The 11,543-nt window shown below is 44.4% G+C and overlaps 1 protein-coding gene across 5 annotated transcripts in view; it reads left to right on the top strand.

Moving 5' to 3' along the window:
* The first annotated feature begins 733 nt into the window (after positions 1-733).
* CDC42EP3 (CDC42 effector protein 3) overlaps positions 734-11,543 on the top strand; it is a 35,269-nt gene continuing 24,459 nt past the window's right edge. For 2 of the 5 annotated variants that reach the window (XM_069800498.1, XM_069800493.1), the window contains exon 1: positions 7,681-7,900. The gene's annotated coding sequence lies outside the window, so the exon portion shown is untranslated. Of the gene's footprint in view, positions 1,122-7,093; positions 7,364-7,680; positions 7,901-9,389; positions 9,571-11,543 lie in introns of those variants that run through there. The other 3 variants (XM_069800496.1, XM_069800495.1, XM_069800494.1) reach the window with 3 other exon arrangements.

The following is an 11,543-nucleotide window of genomic DNA, read 5'->3' as shown; positions in this document are numbered from 1 at the left end:
ATGGAGTCTATGGCAGAGGCAGACATGGTCCCGATCTACAGGGCACAGGACAGGACCTGCACACCTATGGTAACACGAGGAGATGCAAAAGTGCACACCTTAGTAAATACATAGTAAAGACACGTCTCTATGAAGTGCATTTCTTTAAGTAATGCCTGTGTGTAATTTCACACCAGCATCATGCCATTGATCTTAATAGTTATTCCTGACTTACAGTAAAATCAGCTGAGAATCAATTTCATAGTACTTAAACAATGTGTGAAGGCCAACACAAGAAAATATGAATCATTCCTTTGTTTCTGGTGGGAATAGGGTCTCAAAAATATATTCATGGCAAAGAAAACTGGAATTGTTGATTTTTAGCTCAGCAGAGCTACGTTCAAGTGTATCTATTCTGGTACTGTATTCAGTTATGGGACATACCGCGATGTCTGAGGTTGTATTTACTGGTTTTAACTGCATGCTCAATTGCACCATTCTATGGTGTGCTGTGGGAAAACTGGTCTGTCCTTTGTGAGTACCTGTACAGATGAGACTTTGTCCCATAAACATAGTAAACTACTTTCAGCTTGGCATGCTGAAGTTTTCTCTCTGCAACCTCTATTCCAATCAGTGGTAAGGCATGAATCCAACTTGGAGCACTGATCTGTTCCAGCTGTTGGCATTAATGCAACTTTCATTTTGGAACCAGGAGGTAAATGCAAGACATGAGAAATGTTTGAAGGCATTTTGTCAGTCACTTCTTGTTAGCCAGCAGCATGCCTGGCTAACAGCAATGTGCAGATGCAGGGGGAGCTGATACAGATTTTTATAGCTGTGAAATCCTATAATGCTGATCAGTGATGCTGTGGTAAGGCTGCAAACAGAGAGCAACGAAACAACCCTGTCTTGCAGACCAGAAGGGATATCAGAAGAGCCAAATCTACAAGAAGAGGAAGGTCCCATGAAGCTCTTGGAAGCACTTGCCCCTTCACTTGTCCAGTGAAGACGAGCCCTTAAGGAATCTGTAAAAATATCCCAAAACCCAGAAGATCTTCTAATCCTTTAAATACATCCCATCCAAATCCAAAAATGAAGAAAAACTGAAGCTACATTACAGCTGGAATTGTCTCATTATCCAGGTAGGACACTGTGGTCTACAGGTATTTGTTGTCTTTTGCTGCTTTATTAATACCTAGCCAAAAGAGTGTGCAAGGACCCAAAGGACACCGCTGGCTTGCTAAGCTCTCTTTTCTCAAGTGGTGGGTGGAAGGGGTTCTGTAGTAGGTGATGTTGGGGGAACACAACGTTCTCTGAAGGCATACAGAAGAACTGCTTCCTGGGAGAAACTCTGTCTGCCTCCCTCTGCAACCTCCTCCTTCCAGCACTGAAAGCTAGAATAGAGCTTAATTCTCATCTGCATCAAAAATAAGAATCAGACCAAATTTGGTTTGTCCTGCTAGATTTGCAAAGTGTTTACAAAAGAGTTTAATGGAAGTGAAACTTGGGGAGAAATTGTTTAGCTTAGCAGCAAGGGTATGAGGAATGTGAGATGCGTATGTGATATCTGGATTCAGGACTGAAATTTACAGTTACCTTTGCCTTATCCTCTGTGAACTCTCATTTTCAGTAAGTGAAGGTCATGTAAAATGACTCTTTACCAGCCCACATCCACACCCAGCCAACTTCAGCATTTCCTAATTAGGTTATATTCAATCTTTATAATGTGCTTGTAATAGATGTGGTACTGTAGCATAATCTCAACTGATATTATTCACTTCCCAGGAATGTACAGCTGAAGCTGCTCTGCAGGCTCTGACTGAAAACAATGGGTGTGCAGCTGACAAATAAACGTAGCTATTTTACATGCCCTGGTCTATTTGGATGCCATTGTTTAAGCGATGTCTGCTGAACAGGTATTCACATTAGAAAAACAAGCATATTACAATTTTCTGATGTGGCAGCTATTTTTGAAACTCATTAAAGCTTGCTAGTGCTTTTCCCATGCAATGAAAAACTGGAATTGCCTGTTGTAATATTGGCTGGCAGTTATGAATGGTTTCAGCTCACATTTTATAATGAAGAAATGAGCTCATGCTATATAATTGTGGGCTATCCCCAAGAATATTTTTATTCAGCGTTACTGTCAGACTAAATTAAAAATGCCAAAGAGCCCGATTCCTCAAGATGCCAGGTGCTCTCAACTCCCACAGTAGTTAATGGAAGGGAAGAGTACTCAGCAGTTTCAGTAGTCCCTAAATCCTGATAGTGATGCACAAATTCTCATATTAAGCAAGACAATATTTTGCAGAGCTCTCATTGTTCTTTCACTCTTCTTTTTCTTTGTAAAGTGAGCAATTATTGCTAAAAGTAATATTTATTCTATGCCATATCCATTTATTACGTTTGTATGAGTTACTGCAATACCCTTTCAAGTGACTTTTGGTTTACTTTTCCCCATCTAAGCTTAAAACAGTCATTAACGTCCTTTGATTAAGAAGTAATTAGTGACATATTTGAAGCTGCTGGTGATCACAGACAGTGGCATTCATCTGGCACTAGACACTTGTTTGCATCCCCTCCTGCCAAACGCTGTGGGATTTTTGTCCTCTTCTCCCTGGGGAGTCCTGCAGAGAAAAGTGCTCTGAGCTTAGGGGACCCAGAGAGAGCAGATGACAAAAGAAGGGAAAAGCCTTTTGGGGCAATATGTGAACTACCACCTCCTTTCACTAGCTGGATCACCACTTCACCCCATGCGCTCCCCCAGCCAGTACTGGGCAGCCTGGGAAGACTGAGGCTGGGGCAGGGGGTGGAAGGTTGGCGCCCGCACACACATGTGCTTCCACTTGGCATTTCATAATACAGTAAGAAAAGGCAGACTAGGAAAGCCAAATCTTGTGCAGTGTTTGAGTACCAAAAAAATTTGAAAGTCAAACATCCATCATTAATATGTACAAGGTCGGGCAAAAGCCTTGCTCAAACTGCAGGTCAATTAGTCCTTCTTTTCTCCCCTGGGTCCAAAGTGTTATCACCATGGAGGATAATGAGTTAAAACCAAGTAAGGTCCTCTGGAGCTCAGAGGTCATGGAACAAGAGTCAAAAAAATGGGTTCCAAATATTGTAAGTCTTTCAACACTGTTTTCTAGGTATTCTGTTAAATATCCCACTGGGAGTCTTCTTTTCGTCAAACCTAACCACATATCTTTGGACTTTCTTCTCTGAGTGATTTCAAATATATAAAGAATTTAGATGAAAAACAGATCTGTATTTTTTTCATTGTTTAAAAAATGGTAGTAAATGCTCACTTCTCAGAAGAGTGATAGTGATTTTATTTATAGAAATTCCCAAAGTGACAGTTACAGAAATACTCTGTGGCAAACAAGTTGCAGGAGATTTTCCCCTCAGTCAGATCATGTTCTTTCTTTCCAATGCTGCATAATAATTTCCATGAAAAGAAGCTGTATTATGTAGCCCTGATCATTGTTTCAACTTGGTGAGAGCAAACAGTGAGAAAAAACTGTAAGTTTTGGGAAAATAACAGCCTCCAAATAGGATTGGTATAAAGAAGATGGTCTCACAGGTCTCTGGGCTCAGTGAGAGAAGAAAGCAGACTAATTTGCAGCAAAAAGAGATGTAAGTTGTATATCTGTTGGGAAAATAGGAAAAAAAATAGTGAAAAAATGAGACTATGGAGCTGCCTCAGGAGGTTGTAGAATTTCCATCAGTGGATGATTTTAGGAACAGAGGATAAATGAACATGTGTAGGAATAGCCTAGGTGTGTGGTTGCCCAACTTGCCCACAGTGCCACAGCGATCTGGGAGGGACAGTGAAAGGTGGCTGAGGAGATGAGTTTTGTATGCACTATGTAGCAGCCCATTTCAGGGAACCTTAAATGGGCTGCATCTTCCCTGGAAAAGAGCATGGAGAGGTTCAGAGTTTTTGGAAGATTTTAAAAGTTAAGTGCTTGATCCTGCATCAGGGTACAATGTGGAGAAGATGACCCCAAAGTTCCTTCTGACCCTACAGTTCTGTTGCTCTATAAAGTAACTTATCAGAAATGTTGTGTGTTTGGATATGTAGGCATTGGTAATCTATGGGAATTATTAAAAAAGAGACAAATATTTAGACTATTCCTATATAGTATTGCTAAACACTGTTTAGCAATAGTATTTCAGAATGCAATCTTCAGGAGCGCTGGAAAATAGTATTAGACAGTTTTTGAAAAAGGTTTTAGTAAAATTTTCTTGTTTATGGTGGTAGTATAAAGGGTGTTTACATTAAATACTTCTTAGCTTCCAGAGCTTATGTTAATCATATGTACTTTAAGGATCATAAAACCTTTGTCAAAGCACAGCTTTTAAACAGACAATTTCAAAGCATAACAGACTGCTTAACAGTCCTCACTAAACTCATGATCTAGCACCAGCTGAAAGAAGTACAAAAGCACCATGGACTTGAGTTGGGCATATATAAATAAAACCAATATTATGACGAATAGAAGTCGTCCTGATTCAGCAAAACACTTAAACAGATACTTACATTCTCTAGCTATCACAGGGACGTAAGTATTCAAGTATTTAAGTATTCAAGCGTGCCTGTCATTTAGGAATCTTAAGACCATGCTTTAAACTCCAGGTTTAGCTCCTAACGAGAGAGGTTAGAAATGACAGGAGACAGCATAAATATGTGGTGGAAAGACACCAAAACAGCAGAGGATCCCATCATTCCTTCCTGTTGATCAATTCAAAATCTGCATGTTATTAATAATGCTGACACTTTAACTGCTAAGAAGTTGAAGAAATTCAGAATTGAGGTTCTCCTAAGAACTTTGGTTCTGTCTCTGGCTGCTACACTTCTGTCTTCCAGGGTTTCCCATAACACGCTCAGCTGGGGAAGGGATTGGCATTTTTTGTGCAGAGAAACTAAAACTTTTCTTTAAACCGTTACTGCCTCAAAACACTAACTGTATTTATGTGTACACAGAACACTTTCCTATTAATATGTCCTTTGCTTCTTCATAAGAGAACAAACCAGTATCATAATGGCCTATGACAGTACACTTGGGTGCAGTGCAGTGTAAAGAACATGCTCCTTGTACTGGGGAATGCAGCCTGCCTTTGATAACCTTGGGATGACTAACATGGGATTGGGAAAGGTAACAGCAATGATACAAGAACAGCAGAAATGGCGTGGCTGCAGCTTTGGGCCATATAGGCTTTTAGGGCTAAAAAGAAGCAGGTCACCTCCTCACCACCATGAAAAAAAGCACAAAACTCAGAAGGGATAAAGAAAAGGGAAAGCTGAAGGGGAAAAGCTGGAACAGGTGCTGCAGGTCAGAGGCGCAGGAGGTCATGATGTGAAAGGGCACAAGAGAGAAACTTGATTTAAACCAGCTGTGGCCCAGTACAGTGGCACACAGAGGTTTGAAACCCAGCTCTGAAAAAAGAACCAGGGAAAGTATTCAGAAGAGGCAGGGATGTTTGACATGACTGGGACAAGCTTTTGAGTGTGCCGCTGTAAAATGTTGCCAGCCTGTTATTATAGCAAATGAATCCATGTGTCTGTCTGTTTTGTCCTCAGAAACAGTCGTGTGGATTTTCTTCAGCTTCAGCCTATGAAGCCACACATATGCATGCCCACACACATGTCCTTTCTGAACTAAAAAGAAGTATGAGCAATGTCATCCCTCAAGTGTCCCTTTTAAAAAGTTTTAAACCACTTAATTTAGGTTCCTAAATGAGAAAGTAGTCTCAAGAGTAGAGTTGGTAGATTAAAGGTAGCGTGGAGTGCATTCACGCAGGATAAATAATTGAATAATTGCGAAGCTGGAAATGTATCCAGGGAAGCCAGGATTTATTACAGAATTTTTTTTTTCTTTTGCTTACACAAACTTCATAATAGCTGTTTTCTCTGACTGTCCTTTTGCACAAACTGGGAGCAGCCTCTGGGCTGCTCTCAAATTTACTTTGGCTTCTGCAACAGCAATTAAGAATTACTGGAACTCTGCATTCTCTGGCCATGCCTTCAGTACCGTCAGAGGCTGGGGCACAGAGCCATCCTGCTCCCTTGAGCAGTGGCAGGGCTGTTCCCTCCAACTACCTGCTTGGTTGGTGCCTGCTGCCAGCTGGGGGGCTGCATGCCGGGCATGGGGAGGGACTGTTTGTGTGAAGCTCCAATGGAGCAAGCAACTTCACCCTCAGCTATTAAACTGACATGTGGAGGGTTTGTTTTTGGTTTTTTTTTAAATCATGTTATGTAAATCAAATGGCCAAAAGGATTTTCACAGAATTGAAAATTCTTCAGCAATGAGAAATTGAATGTAAAAGGGCAGTATTTTCTGCGTAAGTTTTATTTCAGATAGCAGATCAGGGTATAAACTGCTGTGTATGACCTGATGTTTCCTGCCCAGAGACATCACCCTTTATGTGCAAGGGCACAGCGGTCTGTGGGCATGCTGAACACTACAGTTTCAACACCTTGAAATGAAAATGTTCTCTGAATTTAGGCATGTATTTACAGAAAAGAAAATACAATTGCCCTGTGGTAAAGTGCTTTAGCATTAAAGTGCTCCAATGCTAACAATGCAAAGAGAACAAAGGGGAAAATTCTCTCACCCAGATGTGGGTATGTAAACATATTTAAAACCAAGTATACATTTATATGCAATGCATCCACTGTTTACACTTACTTAAAAATGCCATACATAATGAAAATTATGCAAATATTTATAAAAATATCTTAGCCTGGGTAAGGTATGTACCACACTTAATATTTCAATAAATGCACATGCAGCGCTTGTATGGCAGTGCCAAACGTAACATTTTGAAAAACGTCCCTTTGGTAAAACCGTCAGGAGCGGAGAGTTGAGTTCAGGTACCTGCCAACAGAAACCTCCGGAAGGATGTCACTGGGAGAAGTGAAACAATACTGGGGTCTCTATCTGGATTAACCAAGGAACTTGTAAAAAATTTAACATCAGGTCAGTGTTTATGGGCTTCCGAGTCAGTAATAAGCCAACAGCTATTTTGAGCCCTTTCCCGTTCTGGGCACGGCAGTTTCACTTGTATAAAACAGATGGGCAGGTGCCCTTAAATCTGCCATTACGGGGCTCTTGGCCCCAGCGGGTCCCGCGGAGGCGATGCTGGACGCTCCGCGCCTCGCTCCGGCCCCTCCGCTGGGCGGGAGGAGACGCCCCTGCGCCTCGCCAGCTCTCGCAGTATTTGCCGTTTACCTGCAAATCGCAGACCGTGGAGTCAGGAAAGCGTGAGCGCTCCTTAAAAACCCTTAAATAATGGAGGAAAGGCAGAATGAATGAGTCGGGCGGGCGCTGCTGCGGAGAGCGAGCTGAGAGCCTCACCCTTGACGGATCGGGCCGTCGAGGAGGTGAGGGGGAAGAGGGTTTGGGTGAAAAATCATCAGCTTTTAAGCACCTCTCCCAGCTGGCCGTGCTGGGGGGGAGGGGCTGCCCGCCCGAGGGCTTCAGCGGGACACAGAGCCGGGGTGGGGGGGTGGCCCCCGGGCTCTCTCCGCAACTCCCCCACCCCACAATGAGCTCCCCCCCCCCAAAAAAAAAGAGGGGAAAGCCCCCGTTATTGTTAGCGTGGCTGTTTCTCGCTTCCCCTGCCCGCCTCCCAGGCGGCGCTCCACGGTGCCAGGATTTCCCTGCAGCCCTCCCTCCCCGCCCGCAGCCCCGCCGGCAGCGCCGCCTCCCCGCGGCTCCCGCTCGCCGCCCGCGGCCCCGCGCCGCGCCCCCGGGACACGGGGCGCCGCCGCCCGCCCGCCCGCGCACTGACAGGCGCTCACAGGTGCCGCGCTCGCCCCGAGCCGCGGAGGGGCGGCCCCGCTGTCCTCCCGGCTCCGCACCGGCGGGAGGGAGGTAGCTAGGGAGGGAGGAGCGGCGGGGGAGCAGCCGGCAGCGCTGTAAGTCGGGAAGCGGGGGCAGCGTGTGCGCGGCGCGGGGCGCGGAGCGGGGCGCGGCGCGGAGCGCAGCGGGGCGGGGCGGGGAGGGGAGGGAGGGCCGCCACCGCCGGGCTGCGCGGTCGGATCCGGGGGCCGGCGAGGGGCCCGGCACGGCTCCTCTTTCCCTGCGGAGCGGCGGCGGGGCCGCACCGCGCCCGCTCGGGGGGCAGGGAGGGAGGCTGGGGAGGAGGAGAGGCATTTCAGGGTGGCCAGGGAGAGTATCCATTAATCCTCGTGTTTGGCTGCTTGGGGGATTTATGCCGGAGCAATCGCATTGCTAAAACCGTCTTGGGGTGTTTCTACATCGCTGAAATTCGGAGCTGAAATTCGCCCCTATAATCGGTTTAAATTTTCTTCCCAGCGTATTTTGACATACCTGATTTTAAGCCCTTGTCTTGGAGACAGCAGGCATGCCTACATCGCCCCGAAGCAGCGCGGGCATTTTTTGTGCGGGATGTCCCCTTTTGCTGCGCCTTTCTGCGCGGGTTTAAAAATAACCGTGCGCTTGAATGCGCCGCGGCTGGCTGCGGGGCTGGGGCTGGGGCTGGGGCTGCACCTCGGGCAGATGCAGGGCTGGGGGAGTGTCAGTGGCCCGGTGTGATGCCGGTTGTCGAACAAAGAGGTCAAGTCGGGAAATCAAATAAGAATTTGTTTTGGGTTGCTGATGAAGAAATGCGGGCGGTAGATTAATAAGAGGGACTTGGTTTATTTTCAGTTGAAATTAAAAAGAGACCAAAATAGAGGAAGTAATTAATTTAGGACTTGCGTCACTGTAGATTGTTGTTATGTAGTAAAAATAGGAAGAGGGCTGATTATGAAATGTTTAATGTAACAAATATGATCCTGATCTCTTACTTTCCTTTGAAAAATATTTAGGGGAGGGAGGCAAGGAGGGCTCCCAGGAGTAAAATTACTCATGCATAGACCATTATTTTCAGTTACATATAGGCTATAAGTATGTAACGTTGTTTAGCAAAGCATAGGGAAAAAAATCAGACACTTTTAAGGTATGAAAATCTAAAGCTGAACAATTCTTAAGACGCACAGTACCAGAAATCTTATAATCCATGTGCCATGGTTCAGATGTTCAGAGGAATGACAGAGATACCAAAAAAGGCATCATCATACTCAGTGCAATTCCAGGAGCAGTATTTTCTCCTTCCCTACAGAAAAGGAAAGCACATTTCTGGAAGCAAAAAGTGACAGATGTGGCATCTCAGCAGCTGGCTAAACATAAAAGCATGTATCAGCAGGTGATTACTGTCACAAGGATTTATTTTTAAAGTGTCTTGTACTGAAAGAGTCCAGCCTTTTTTAGCATTAGTGTTAAGATTTACTTTAGCTCTGTGGCACATTAAAAACAGCCTTTCAGCAGAAGCATTCAGAAAAGTAAGAGAAAACTCCTATGTTCAAGGCACTCCTTACTTTGAACATTTGTTTTTTATTACAGCATGCAAAGACAAGGAACTGAGCAGGTTCTTCGGTCAGTAGGATAGTACTGAAGGGAACAATTTTTCCTGGCCTCAGCATAAGCAAACCATATCTGGGAAGGAAACAGTGGGGCCTATCTCCTCCTTACATTAAAGATAATCACAGTTACTGTTCTCTCTGGAGCACCTTGTGCATCCACAGTAAGTGAAAAACTGCTGCAGAAACTACCTCTGTGGTTCTGCCTCTCTTCTGTGATCAGTAAAGCCAGCCAGAATCACCAGGAGGTGGCCTGGGTGAATTTTGGAAAGGAAAGAGATGGGTATCACCTAAGAGGCAGCCCAGAGCCACTCTTTCCCTGAGGCAGCTCTGCACCGTCCCTATTTGACTGCTGTGGCTAAATGTCACGCTGACTTCAAAGAGGTGTCTAAAACTGTTCCAAACCACTTATATCAGCTTTACTGTAACCGAAGAAAGCCGTGGTTCATGGCAAAACATGTTTTGCTCTCAGCTTTTTATAATCAGGTATGCTGCTTTGGTGTATAGTCTTCTAAGCTAGATGACTTCTTATAGAAGAAATTCTGGTCCTCTGCCCAAGTCTTGAGAAATAGTTTTTGGATAGGAGAGGGAACTGGCATTTAAAAACAAATTTCCCTCTGCCATGCAGAATTTGCCATCAAGTTCTCCTTTGCTTCTTGCCAGCAAGGCTATGTCCCAGGGGCTCGGTGATGCTCTCAGACTAGTTCTTCCTCCCATTCCTTGCCCTTGTTGACAGAGTTACTGTGGATCATGTCACCCGGTGCCTGTTTTGGCCTTTCATAATGATGTAAAACTCTACAGGCTTTTACCCTCCTGCATGCAAGTGTTACTTTTTGGAAAAAAAAAAGAAATTACAAACAACCCTCAAACCAAATCCCCAACAAACAAAAAACACCACCCCACCCCCCCAAATCCAAACAAACAAAAAACCATCACTTCTTTACTTCCCCCCTCCCCCTCATGATCAGGCACGGAAAATTTATTTTCTCAAGATCTGAACCATCTTGGGGAGAACTGGCTGCCTCTCCCTCCTCCAGTGGTAAAACTGAACTAATTGGGTGGTCTGTCCCTAATAGGCACAGCCATGCTGCAGAGACATGGTATCCCCATGGGTACAGCGCTTACAGGGGTGGCAGCTGGCTGAAGGTGTAACCTGTGGTAGGTTGGTTGGTTTGTTTGTTGTGTGACAACAAGGTGAATTTCCCAAAGAAACTCAAGTCTGAACTTAAATGGGGATGTGGGGAGAATTGTATTCAGGTGCTGGATGGAGGACTGTTTTTAAATGATTTCCTCTCACAGCAAAGCAAACCAGTTACTAGCCAGTGAAAGCAGCTAGCTGGTGCTGATGGATGTGTCTGTGTAGAGCAGTGAGAGTGGATGTGAAGCACCACCTACACAGGGGGAGGGTTTTGTGTGGAGCAGGATGGCAGAATGAGGTGCAGCTACTGAGTACAAGCTCAGGTAAAGTTCATGCTGAAGAAGAGGTCTATTTCTAGTGCTATGTTAAATAAGAAAGATTTCTGGATTACATTCTTGAAGATAAGCATTGCTTACAGTATTTTACAATGTTCTGTGTTCACATTCATAATGTTATTAAGCAAAGATACTGATCCAGCATGGTGACTTCTGGGGAGGTAAGTGTAGCAGAGCAGCTGGAACTGGCTGACAAGACAACTCCTCATAGTTTAAGGGTTAAATCAAGACACAGTGAAGCTTCAGAAAACACTGCCAAGATAAAATGGGATGATTACAAATGGATAGAGTTGGCCAGGATGACAAGGTACATTTATACCTTTACTTGGGTTTCATTGACATTTATGGAATAAACGGTTAGGTGTAGAAACAAATGTTTGTTTTATGGTTCTGCCACTAGTTAAGGCCACAAAAGCACTTAAGGCCACAAAAGCACTTAAGTCCACAAGAGCACAGTTAGTTAATAATTTTTGTAAGTAACTGAGATTTTCCTTTTGAGAGGCTAGTGAACTGTTGAATGTGTTTTACTCCTTTTTTTATGTTGTGTTGTTTTGTGGTTTTGTTTGTTTGTTTGTTTGTTTTTTAAGAGGGAAGATAAGCCATTTGCAGGCCATTTACAGGCTGAGCCTACATTCCAGTAGCACATTTTCATACCAAAAGCTCT

This window comes from Haliaeetus albicilla, chromosome 13, assembly GCF_947461875.1.
Source record: "Haliaeetus albicilla chromosome 13, bHalAlb1.1, whole genome shotgun sequence".
NCBI lineage: Eukaryota > Metazoa > Chordata > Aves > Accipitriformes > Accipitridae > Haliaeetus > Haliaeetus albicilla.
The sequence above is the reverse complement of the archived record's forward strand: the minus strand, read 5'-3'. Positions and strand labels throughout refer to the sequence as shown.